The sequence below is a fragment of the Macaca fascicularis genome, chromosome 2, assembly GCF_037993035.2.
Source record: "Macaca fascicularis isolate 582-1 chromosome 2, T2T-MFA8v1.1".
NCBI classification, from domain to species: domain Eukaryota; kingdom Metazoa; phylum Chordata; class Mammalia; order Primates; family Cercopithecidae; genus Macaca; species Macaca fascicularis.
Genome location: NC_088376.1, coordinates 170,651,636 through 170,664,219, shown reverse-complemented (window position 1 = coordinate 170,664,219; position 12,584 = coordinate 170,651,636).

Here is a 12,584-nt window from a genome sequence, read left to right as displayed (position 1 = left end):
GTTCACAAGGGATCCACCTCCATGATCCAAACACTTTCCATCAGTCCCCACCTCCAATGTTGGGGATCAAATTTCAACATGAGACTTGAAGGGGACAAATAAACTATATCCAAATCTTAGTGGAGGGCATCAAATTTCTTAAAGATCCCCAGGATTTGTAAAGCACTCCAAAGTCAGGGTAGGAATGGAGTTAGGAAATAATGCAATTATAGGTGAGGGAAACAAAAATAATAATAATTAATTAATCAAATTCAGAAATAAATCATAGAAAATTTCCACAGAGTTAATAACAGCAATTCCTAAATTTCTTTACATTAACTCAAAATATAGATAATACATTTATTTTATTTTATTTTATTTTATTTTTTTGAGACGGAGTCTCACTCTGTTGCCCAGGCTGGAGTGCAGCTCCACCTCCCAGGTTCACACCATTCTCCTGCCTCAGCCTCCCGAGTAGCTGGGACTATAGGCACCTGGCCAATTTTTAATATTTTGTTTAGTGGAGACGGGGTTTCACCGTGTTAGCCAGGATGGTCTCAATCTCCTGACCTCATGATCCAACCGCCTCGGCCTCCCAAAGTGCTGGGATTACAGGCCTGAGCCACTGCACCCGGCCAAATTTTTTTAAAGTATATTTTCAATTCTGCCAACTGGGTACCCTATGTCCCCTGACAGATCTTCTGGTTTAGAACAGTTCAGGTTACTACTTTCGTTTAAATGTGAGCCCCCAAATTGAAGTGTTGGAAAGTTAATTCCTAGCGCAGCACTGTTGAGAGATGCGTCCTTTAAAAGGTGATTAGGTCATGAGGGTTTTGCCCTCCGCAGTGGATAAATATTGCTGAGTGAGCTAGTTATCATGGGAGTGGGCTTTTGATAAAAGGATCAGTTCTACCCTCTTCCCACTCTCTCATGCATGCTCTCTTGCCTTTCTACTTTCCACGGTGTGATGCATTAAGAAAGCCGTCACAAGATTTTAGCCCCTCAGTCTTAGACTTGTCAGCCTCCAGAACTATGAAAAATACATTTTTATTAATCATAAATTACCTAGCCTTTAGTATTCTGCTACAGCAGCATGAAACAGACTAAGAAACTGGTACTGAAAAGTGGAGTTGTTGTTACAAAAAAAAGTTTGAAAATGTGGAAGTGGCTTTGGAACTGGGTAATGGGCAGAGGCTGAAGTAATTTGGAGAAGCAGGCTAGAAAAAGCCTAGATTGCTGTGAGTGGAGTGCTAAGGGCAACTCTGATGAGGGCTTGTAAGAAGACAAGCACTGTAGGGAGAGCCTAAATCTTCTTAGGAATTACATAATTGGACATCATCAGAATGCTGGTAAAACTATAGATAGCAAAGGCCACTCCAATTAGGTCTCAGATGGAAATAAGGAACAAGGTATCGGAAAATGGAGCAAAGACCATCCTTCTTATACAGTTGCAAAGAAATTGGTGGAATTTATGTCCATGTTTTAGGACTTTGTGGAAGACAGAACTTAAGAACAATGAACTACGTGACCTCGTGGCCCAGTGGTAGCGCGTCTGACTCCCAGAAAAATGAACTATGATACCTGACAGAAGAAATGTCTAAGCATCGGAGCATTCAAGGTGCTATGTGACTTCTTTTGGCTGCTTGCAGTAAAATGAATAAAAAAGAAAAATACTTTAAAGAAGGAGTTTATAACTAAAAGGGAAGCAGAAAGGAAAGATTTGGAAAATTCTCAGCACGGCCATGTAAGGAATAAAAAGATGTGTTCAGGAAAGAATATTAAGGGTTTGGCCAATTGACCATTTGCTAAAGAGATTAATATCGATAGAAGGAATCCAGGTTCTATTTACCAAGATAATGTGAGAGTGACCCCAAAGGCATTTCAGAGATCTTCCAAGCAAGCTAGAATCTTGAGGTCAAGAGAAGCATCCAGCAGGACCTCAGGATCTGCTGCCCAGAATCACTTTAGGACTTCGCTCCTGAAAGGAATAAGGCACATTCCTCATATATCTCCCAACTCCGTGAGCCCAGCACGAGCCCAGCACAGGCACATTCCTCATATATCTCCCAACTCCCTCAGCCCAGCACAAACACAACCCACCATATATCTCTCAACTTCCTGAGCCCAGCACAAACACATTCCTCCATATTTCTTTCAAACTTCAGAAAAACACCACCTGGGAAATCTCCGATAAGGACACAGCGGGAACCAATAAAAAATGCTAAATGTATAATATTAACCAATTGTAATGCTGTAACCGAGAGAATTCCCTTGTTCCCCTGTAACTTTACATATCCTGTTTACATCGGGCTATAAAAAGCAAGCGCTCGCATTGTTCGGGGCCCTCTTGTACGCTGTGGAATGGAGGGACCAAGTTCGAACTTACAGTAAAAGATCCTTGCCGCTTGGCTTTGACTCTGGACTCTGGTGGTCTTCTTTGGGGAACAAACGGTCTGGGCATAACACTCCCACATTCCCCAGTGCAGTCTCCTCGGCTGCCCCAGCTCAAGCTGGCCCAGGTGGAGCTCAGCTGCCACCCTGGAGGATGCAATATATGGGTCTTGGCAGCATCCATGTAGTGCTAATTCTTCAGGCTTGCAGGGTACATGAGTTGTGGGGCCCTGGCTGCCCCCATCTAGATTTCAAAGGATGTTGTGGCTGCCTGTAAACCCAAGAAAAACTTGCCAGAGGGGCAAAGCCACTGCGGAGTCCTCACCAGGGTAATGTCTAGTGGATTCATGGGAGTGCAACCACTTCCAAGTCTGTAGATCTGTAGACCTACCAGTATGCAATGTCAGTCTGGGAAAGCTGCAGGCATGAGAGGTGCTGCATGAGCTGAGCCCAGCAAACCCACAGGACCAGGCTGTCTGTGGCTCTGGAATTCAATCCCCACGCCAGTGTGTCCTGGAATCTTAAAATTTAATGTCTACTTTTGGGGTCTGGGACTTGTTTGGGGTCTGTTACTCATTTCTTCTTGGCTATTTCTCCCTTTTGGAATAGCATTGCCTATTTTATGCTGTGGGGAAAAGAAAGAGAGATCAGACTGTTACTGTGTCTATGTAGAAAGAAGCAGACATAAGAGATTCCATTTTGTTCTGTACTAAGAAAAATTCTTCTGCCTTGAGATGCTGTTAATCTGTAACCTTACCTGCAACCCTGTGCTTGCAGAGACTTGTGCTGTGTTTACTCAAGGTTTAATGGATTTAGGGCTATGCCGGATGTGCTTTGTTAAACAAGTGCTTAAAGGCAGTATGCTTGTTAAAAGTCATCACCATTCTCTAATCTCAAGTACGCAAGGACACAAACACTGCGGAAGGCCTCAGGGACCTCTGCCTAGGAAATCCAGGTATTGTCCAAGGTTTCTCCCCATGTGATAGTCTGAAATATGGCCTCGTGGGAAGGGAAAGACCTGACCATCCCCCAGGGTCCTCCATATACTGAGCATATGCTAAGCCTATGCTGAGCACCGGTCCACTGGGCCCACTTTTGTTTCTCTATACTTTGTCTCTGTGTCTCTTTCTTTTCTCAAGTCTCTCGTTCCACCTGATGAGAAACGCCCACAGGTGTGGAGGGGCTGGCTCCCTTCACTATGCCTGTTCCATGATTGTACTTTGAAAGCATGTAATTTGTTTTGATTTTACAGGCTCATAGCTGGAGAAAAATTTGCCTGAGGTTTTATTGTGCTTTGAGTCTTAAGCATATGTCGTTTGGTGAGACTCTGGACTTAGGATATTTGAATTGGTGCTGGAGCTAGTTAAGACTTCAAGGCTATTGGGATGGAATTAATGTATTTCATATGTGAAAAGGACATAAATTTGGGGGAATGGTGACAGAATGCTATGGCTCAAATGTGTCTCCTGACATTCACATATTAGAAACTTAATCCCCAATGCAACAGTGTCAAGAGGTGGGATGTTGCCGGGCACGGTGGCTCACTCCTGTAATCCCAGCACTTTGGGAGGATGAGGCAGGTGGATCATGAGGTCAGGAGATCGAGACCATCCTGGCTTACACGGTGAAACCCCGTCTCTCCTAAAAATATAAAAAAATTAGCCGGGCGTGGTGGCAGGTACTTGTTGTCCCAGCTACTTGGGAGAATGAGGCAGAAGAATGGCCTGAGCCTGGTAGGCAGAGCTTGCAGTGAGCGGGAGATCTCGCCACTGCACTCCACCCTGGGTGACAGAGCGAGACTCGTCTCAAAAAAAAAAAAAAAAAAAAAAAGAGGTGGGATGTTTAAGAGGTGACTAGGTCATAAGGTCTCTGACATCATGAATGGATTAATGCCTTTATCCTGAGAGTAGATTAGTTATTATGGGAGTGGATTCCAATAAAAGGATGGGCACCCTTGCTGTTCTTTCCTGCACACTCTCTTGCCCTTCTGTCATGTTATAATGCAGCAAGAAGTCCTTCAGAAGATGCTGGCCCCTCAAGCTTGGACTTCACGGTCTTCAGAACTCAAGAAATAAATTACTGTATAATTACCCAATCCAGGGGTCAGGAGTAGGAGCTTTAATCCCAGAACTGTGGGAGACCAAGGCACGAGAATCTCTTGAGCCCAGGAGTTTGAGACCACCCTGGGCAAAATAGCAAGACCACCCCCATCTCTACAATTAACTAATCAATAGCTCAGCCTTGGGTATTCAGTTATAGCAGCAAAAAATAGACACAGACTTTTACCTTTTCAATGAATTATGAAAATTATAAGTGTCTCAAAACAGAGACAAGAGATATGAGTAGGGGAAAACTACTACACAATTTTTCTCTTTTAATTAATCTGAAAACAGAATGGATTTACTTTCCTAGTATCACTTCCTTATTGTTTCCCTCTTCTGTATTTTCTTTTTTCACTCCTTCCTCAACTTTACAAAAGTTTTTCAGAGTCTTTTTTTTTTTGAGGCGGAGTCTCGCTCTGTCGCCAGGGCTGGAGTGCAGTGGCCGGATCTCAGCTCACTGCAAGCTCCGCCTCCCGGGTTTACGCCATTCTCCTGCCTCAGCCTCCCAAGTAACTGGGACTACAGGCGCCCGCCATCTCGCCCGGCTAGTTTTTTGTATTTTTTAGTAGAGACGGGGTTTCACCGTGTTCGCCAGGATGGTCTCGATCTCCTGACCTCGTGATCCACCTGTCTCGGCCTCCCAAAGTGCTGGGATTACAGGCGTGAGCCACCGCGCCCGGCCCAGAGTCTTTTTATGATTCTCATCCACATTAAATAATTGCCTGCTGGGGAAAAAAAGGTAGCATCGTATATGATATAGAATAATTTGTTTCTGGAGCAGTCACAATCTCTTAAGCCTAGCTAGCCTTGGCTCTCGTGTCTGTAGCATGAGAAGCATTAACCAGATGAGCCCACTTGATCTTCTAGCTTTAACATTCCTTCTCCAGACATTATTTCTAAAAGGTTCAAGGCCCAGAATTTCAGAGAGTGCTATTAGCACTCTCTGAAAGAAATGTATCTTCTACTGTATTTTCAGAGTAGTAAAGCATGTTTGTTTTCCATGATTGCCATATAGAAACACATTAAAGGAACATTTTTAATAGGCTTCATTCTGAAAAATCATCTCATATGACTATAAACTGGGTTCGATGTTCTTGCAATGCAGTCAATTTCAGTATGGTTGAGGAATTCCTACACATATTTATATGTGCATCATTTTTATCTAAGAAGATGCCCTCCTCTCAGGACATTTTGCAGATCGCTAACCTTGTCAAATTGCAGAAAGAAATCACATTCTCTTCTAGCATATATGAAAATCTAAAAAGGAAAAGAAAACCCTTAATTATCAAGGAGCTATATATTTCTACCATTCTCTAGACTTAGCCATGTTATATCACTTATTAAAACAGTTGTATAACAATCTTTTTCCTTGACTTTCTCCTAGGGTTCCCAGATAAAATACAAACTTCTGAGTTAAATTCAAATTTCAGGAAAAGAACAGAAAAGTTAATAGTATATTCCAAATTCTACATAGACATACTGATATGGTTTGGCTGTGTCTCCATCCAAATCTCATCTTGAATTTCCACATGTCATGGGAGGGACCCAGTGGGAGGTAACTGAATCATGAGGGCAAGTCTTTCCCATGCTGTTCTCACGATAGTGAATAAGTCTCATGAGATCTGATGATTTTATAAAGAGGAGTTCCCTGGCACAAACTCTCTCTTTGCCTGTTGCCAACCATGTAAGACATGACTTGCCCCTCCTTGCCTTCCACCATGATTGTGAGGCCTCCCTAGCCACATGGAACTGGCTATTAAACTTATTTTTTTCCCAGCCTTGGGTATGGCTTTATCAGCAGTGTGAAAACAGACTAATACAGTAAATTGCTACCAGTAGAGTGGGGTGATGCTGAAAAGATACCCAAAAATGTGGAAGCAGGGATTGGAACAGTTTGGAAGGCTCAGGAGAAGACAGGAAAATGTGAGAAAGTTTGGAACTCCCTAGAGACTTGTTGAATGATTTTCACCAAAATGCTGACAATGATATGGACAACAAAATCCAGGCTGAGGTAGTCTCAGATGGAGATGAAGAATTTGTCAGGAACTGGAGCAAAGGAGACTCTTGTTCTGTTTTAGCAAATAGACTGGTGTCATCTTGCCCCTGCCCTATAGATTTGTGGAACCTTCAACTTGAGAGAGATGTTTTAGGGCATCTGGCAGAAAAAAATTCTAAGCAACAAAGCATTATGGAGGTAACTTAGGTGCTGTTAAAGGCATTCAGTTTTATAAGAGAAGTAGATCATAAAAGTTCAGAAAATTTGCAGCCTGACAATGTGATAGAAAATAAAATCCCATTTTCTGATGAGAAATTTAAGCCTGCTGCAGAAATTTGCATAAGTAATGAAGAGCTGAATGTTAATCCCCAAGACAATGGGGAAAATGTTTCCAGAGCATGTCAGAGGTCTTCATGGCAGTTTCTCCCATCACAGGCCTGGAGGCCTAGGAGGAAAAAGTGGTTTAGTGGGCCCAGTCCCAGGGCTTCTGTGCTGTGGACAGCCTGGGGTCTTGGTGCCCTATGTCCCAGCTGCTCCAGCCATGGCTGAAAGGGGATGACATAGTGCTTGGACCATAGCTTCAGAGGCTACAAGCCCCAAGCCTTGGCAGCTTCCATGTGGTGGTGAGCCTGTGAGTGAACAGAAGTCAAGAACCGAGGTTTGGGAACCTCCACCTAGATTTCAGAAGTTGTATGGAAGCGCCTGGATGCCCAGGCAGAAGTTTTCTACAGGGGCGGGGTCCTCATGGAGAACCTCTGCTAGGGCAGTGCAGAAGGGAAATGTGGGATTGGAACCCCCACACAGAGTCCCTACTGGGGCACCACCTAGTGGAGCTGTGAGAAGATGATCACTCTCTTCCAGACCCCAGAATGGTAGATCCACCAACAGCTTGCACCGTGCATCTGGAAAAGTGGCAGACATTCGACACAAGCCTGTGAAGGCAGCTGGAGGAAGGTTGTACCTTGCAAAAAGCTGTACCTTAGGGAGGGAGCTGCCCAAGACCATAGGAACCCACTTCTTGCATCAGTGTGACCTGGATGTGAGACATGGAGTCAAAGGAGACCATTTTGGAGCTTTAAGATTTGACTAGCCTGCTGGATTTTGGACTTGCATGGGGCTTGTAGCCTCTGTTTTGGCCAATTTCTCCCATTTGGAATGGCTGTACTTACCCAACGCCTGTACCCCCTTTGTATCTAAGAAGTAACTAACTTGCTTTTGATTTTACAGGCTCATGGATGGAAGAACTTGTCTTGGTTGAGACTTTGGACTTTTGAGTTAATGCTGAAATGAGTTTAAGACTTTGGGGGACTGTTGGGAAAGCATAATTGATTTTGAAAGGTGAGGACATGAGATTTGGGAGGGACTGAGGGTGGAATTATACGGTTTGGCTGTGTCTCTACCCACATCTCATCTTGAATTCCCACGTGTCATGAGAGGGACCTGGTGGGAGGTAACTGAATCATGGGGGAAGTCTTCCATGGTGTTCTTGCGATAGTGAATAAGTCTCATAAGATCTGATGATTTTATAAAGAGGAGTTCCCCTGCACAAACTCTCTCTTTTCCTGCTGCCATCCATGTAAGATGTGACTTACTCCTTGCCTTCTGCCATCATTGTGAAGCCTCTCCAGCCACGTGGAACTGTAAGTCCATTAAACCTATTTTTCTTCCCAGTCATGGGTATGTCTTTATCAGCAGCATGAAACAGACTAATACACACACTAAACATTTATTTATTTAACCTTAAGTTTATTGTTATATTTTTTATTTTTTTATTTTTTATTTATTTTTTTTTTTTTGAGACAGAGTCTCGCTCTGTCACCCAGGCTGGAGTGCAGTGGCCGGATCTCAGCTCACTGCAAGCTCCGCCTTTTTATTTTTTGAGACAGAGTCTCACTTTGTTGCTCAGGCTGGAGCTAGTGGCGTGATCTCAGTTCACTGCAACGTTTGCCTCTTGGGTTCAAGCAATTATCCTGCCTCAGCCTCCCTGAGTAGCTGGGAACTACAGGCACACACCACCACACCTGGCTAATTTTTGTATTTGTAGTAGAGACGGGGTTTCACCGTGTTGGTCAGGCTAGTCTCGAACTCCTGATCTCAAGTGATTCACCCACTTTGGCCTCCCAAAGTGCTGGGATTACAGGCATGAGCCACTGTGCCTGGCCTTATCTTAAGTTAAAAGTTAACTGGGCATCCTGCATTTTTATTTGTTAAACCTGGCCGTCTTACCTTCTTCCCACATAGACAACAAAATTCTTAAAGAAGGGCTACTATCTTGTTCACTTCTGTGTCCCCACTGTAAGCACAGTATGTTTACATGCTATTCAATTTTTGCTGAACTAATTAATAAAAATATGGGCTAAACAAATATAATATGGGTAGTCTTTGCAAATATTATTTGTAGTTTAGTAGTTGATAACATGAAAGTGAATTATTCAGCTAAACTTAGTTTATGATTAGAACTAAGATTCACTCTAAGTTTATGATTAGAGTGGACTTGGTGATCATAAACCATAAGACGATAACACACTAATTTTGAGTTTTTAATCATATGTGAGACAAATTACTCTGATGTCTCATTCGAATACTTTATGAGGCCTTTAACCGCTAATAAACTGTTAAAATTAGGAATGGCTCCAATATACTAAGTATACCACTTCTAAAAGAGGGAAAATACATGACTAACATAAGTAGGAGGGTTATGGAAACTCAACTGAACTGAAAATTTTTACTTTCTTTTGTAATATTTTCCCTTGACATCAGGTACTAGTAGTCAAGGATATAATTTGGTTAATATGCTGATAAAATGAAACCATTTTCCATGGCAAATTTTAGATTAAAAACATTTCCATTCAGTAACAAAAAAACATCTTGTAGAGATTTGACCACAAACTTCACACCAGTGAATATTACATTAAAATGAACAACAACAAAAGATCTAAAATTACCTCTATGTATTATATTTTATTTTGTCCATTTACTTATTTCTTTCTCTTTTCCCTCTTACTTTAAAATTGATAAAATTTTGTTTTTAATATTTTATTAAACTTTTGCTATCTGCAGTAGGCCAGTGTTTTAAGGAATAGGAAAGCACATGTCCATCTTTCTATGGAAGATGGTACACTTAATTTGCTTCCAAAGATCTGTGTTCATCAGCTGCTTTCCAAAACATATTCCTGTACTAGTCCCCTCTGAGACTCAGTTTACTCAACTGAAAGATGGAGGTCAGGACTTTTGCCTCAGATGGTGGTTGTAAGGACCAAATAAGAACATGTGTATCAAAATACAATTTTTGAGCATTACAGAAAATTTGTTTCCATGTATTATCAATATGGATGTTGTGTTGGGAAGACAAAACACAGGTAGATAGGAAAGTTAAATCACTGGAATTCAAATTGAAAGCTTCCCATAAAGCATTTATCTTGTAAATGGCCCGATTTCCCATGACAGAGAATGACCGGCCCACTCAATTATATTTATTTCCAAATCTACAACCACCTTTTGAGGAGTCACTGTGGAAGAAACTAGAAATACTGAGATAAAAGAGTTACAGTTCTTGGTCAGACACGGTGGCTCATGCCTGTAATCCCAGCAGTTTGGGAGGCTGAGGTGGGTGGATCATGAGGTCAGGAGATCAAGACTACCCTGGCCAACATGATGAAACCCCGTTTCTACTAAAAATATAAAAATTAGCCAGGCGTAGCAGCATGCATCTGTAGTCCCAGCTTCTCAGGAGGCTGAAACAGGAGAATCGCTTGAATCCGGGAGGCAGAGGTTGCAATGAACCAAGATCACACCACTGCACTCCAGCCTGGGCAGCAGAGTAAGACTTCATCTCAAAAAAAAAAAAAAAGAATTATAGTTCTTGCCAGAAGAAGTGGTAAGATGATAGATAGATAGATAGATAGATAGATAGATAGATAGATAGATAGATAGATGGATGGATAGATGATAGATGTGTTTGTAAGGGTGTGAGTACACCATAGCTACACTTGAAAATAAGAATGTGCCTTCTCTCTCTCTGTCTCTCTCTCTCTCTCTGTCTCTCTCTCTCTCTCTCTCTCTCTCTCTCTCAGAGGACCAGAACTGGGAAAAATCCTTAAAGGACAAAAGTAACAGGAGTCAAATTGATTTTTTAAAAAGCCATAATCCAAAATCTGTATATGATTAAACTATTAAAAATGTGAGATTTTGAGACCATCCTGGCTAACACGGTGAAACCCCATCTCTACTAAAAAATACAAAAAACTAGCCGGGCGAGGTGGTGGGCGCCTGTAGTCCCAGCTACTCAGGAGGCTGAGGCAGAAGAATGGCGTAAACCCGGGAGGTGGAGCTTGCAGTGAGCTGAGATCCGGCCACTGCACCCCAGCCTGGGCGACAGAGCAAGACTCCGTCTCAAAAAAAAAAAAAAAAAAAGTGAGATTTTATACAAAGAAACTTTATACCTGGAGATTGATGAGTAGAAGAGGCAATAAACATGGTGATTAGTAGAAACAGCCAAGCTGACCAACCCCTACCCTATTGACTAGTCATGCAATGGGAGTGATTGCTTACAACATGAGGAAGATTAGAGTAGAGAGAATGGAGAATGGACAATGTGCATGTGACTGTGATTTGTAAAAGAAATGAAGAGCAGCCATGCTCAGAAAAATACATACTGAGGTGCTGTCCTTTTAGCGTGCTATCCTTCCCACACACTTTCAATAAAATAATGCCCTGGTGGGCTGCACAAACACCTATAACACACAATCAAAGATAAAGTCTTCACTATGGGAATAATGAGATGTTTGAGGGAAGCCAACACATAGAGAAAGAGTAAAGTCAATTAACCCAAGAACCTACAGAGGGAAAAAATAGAATTAATAGAGCAACCTAAACAGAGCTTTTTTGGGGCTGGGGGCTGGGGAGGAAGCATAATCAGCATTCTCAGAATAAGTTTTTTTTTTTTTTTTTTTTTTTTTTTGAGACGGAGTCTCATTCTGTAGCCCAGGCTGGAGTGCAGTGGCCGGATCTCAGCTTACTGCAAGCTCCGCCTCCCGGGTTCACGCCATTCTCCGGCCTCAGCCTCCCGAGTAGCTGGGACTACAGGCACTGCCACCTCGCCCGGCTATTTTTTGTATTTCTTAGTAGAGACGGGGTTTCACCGTGTTAGCCAGGATGGTCTCGATCTCCTGACCTCGTGATCCGCCCATCTCGGCCTCCCAAAGTGCTGGGATTACAGGCTTGAGCCACCGCGCCCGGCCAGAATAAGTTAAAAAATATATATAAATTATTTATTGCGAAAATTAAAAATGTGGTTGTTGAAATCACAAACTTAAGAGAGTCTAAAAAGTAGAGCAGACCCAACCGAAGGCTGATGTAGTAAGCTAGCAGAGTGAGACAAAGAATTGCCCTAGAATGCATACAAGGAGACAATGAGAGGGAATATATGAAATAAAACTTAAAAGACTTTGCTGACTAGACACGGAATTTCAACAGCCATTTCATGGGAGTTACCAAAAGTAAGAATAGACCAAAAGAGGAGAACATGTTATTTAAAGAAATAATAGAAGAGAATTACCTTGAGCAGGGAAAGACATGAGTCCTGAAACTTAAAATTTCTACTAAAACCCAAACAAGAAAAAACGTGAACACACTACCTATAGTGTTATTTCAGAACCCACAAAATTATGGGGAGAAATTCTAAGAGTTTTCATATAACAGAAAAAATTACCTACAAATGAATAAGAATGAATTGACATCAATCTTCTCAGAAACTCTGAGAGCAGTAAATAATGAAAAATATCTTCAAATTTTCAAGAGAACTACACTAGAATTCCAATCAAAGTCAAATTAGGAAGATAAAATAAAAATATCTTACACATGTAAAAATTTAGAATATTTATCACCAAAACTCTTTCTGCATGAATTTTCTGAAGATTTATACCAGAAAAAAAAAAATCCTGAGGTGGCTTCAAGATGGCTGACTAGCAGCAGCAGTTGTGTGCCATTCTAATGGAGAAGAAACAAAGTGGCAAGTAAATACTGACTCTTTAAGTGGATCATCCAAGAATCCATGTCAGGATCCATCAAGGCAGAGAGAGGACACACAGAGAACAGAAAGTAGTGAAGCTGGGCAG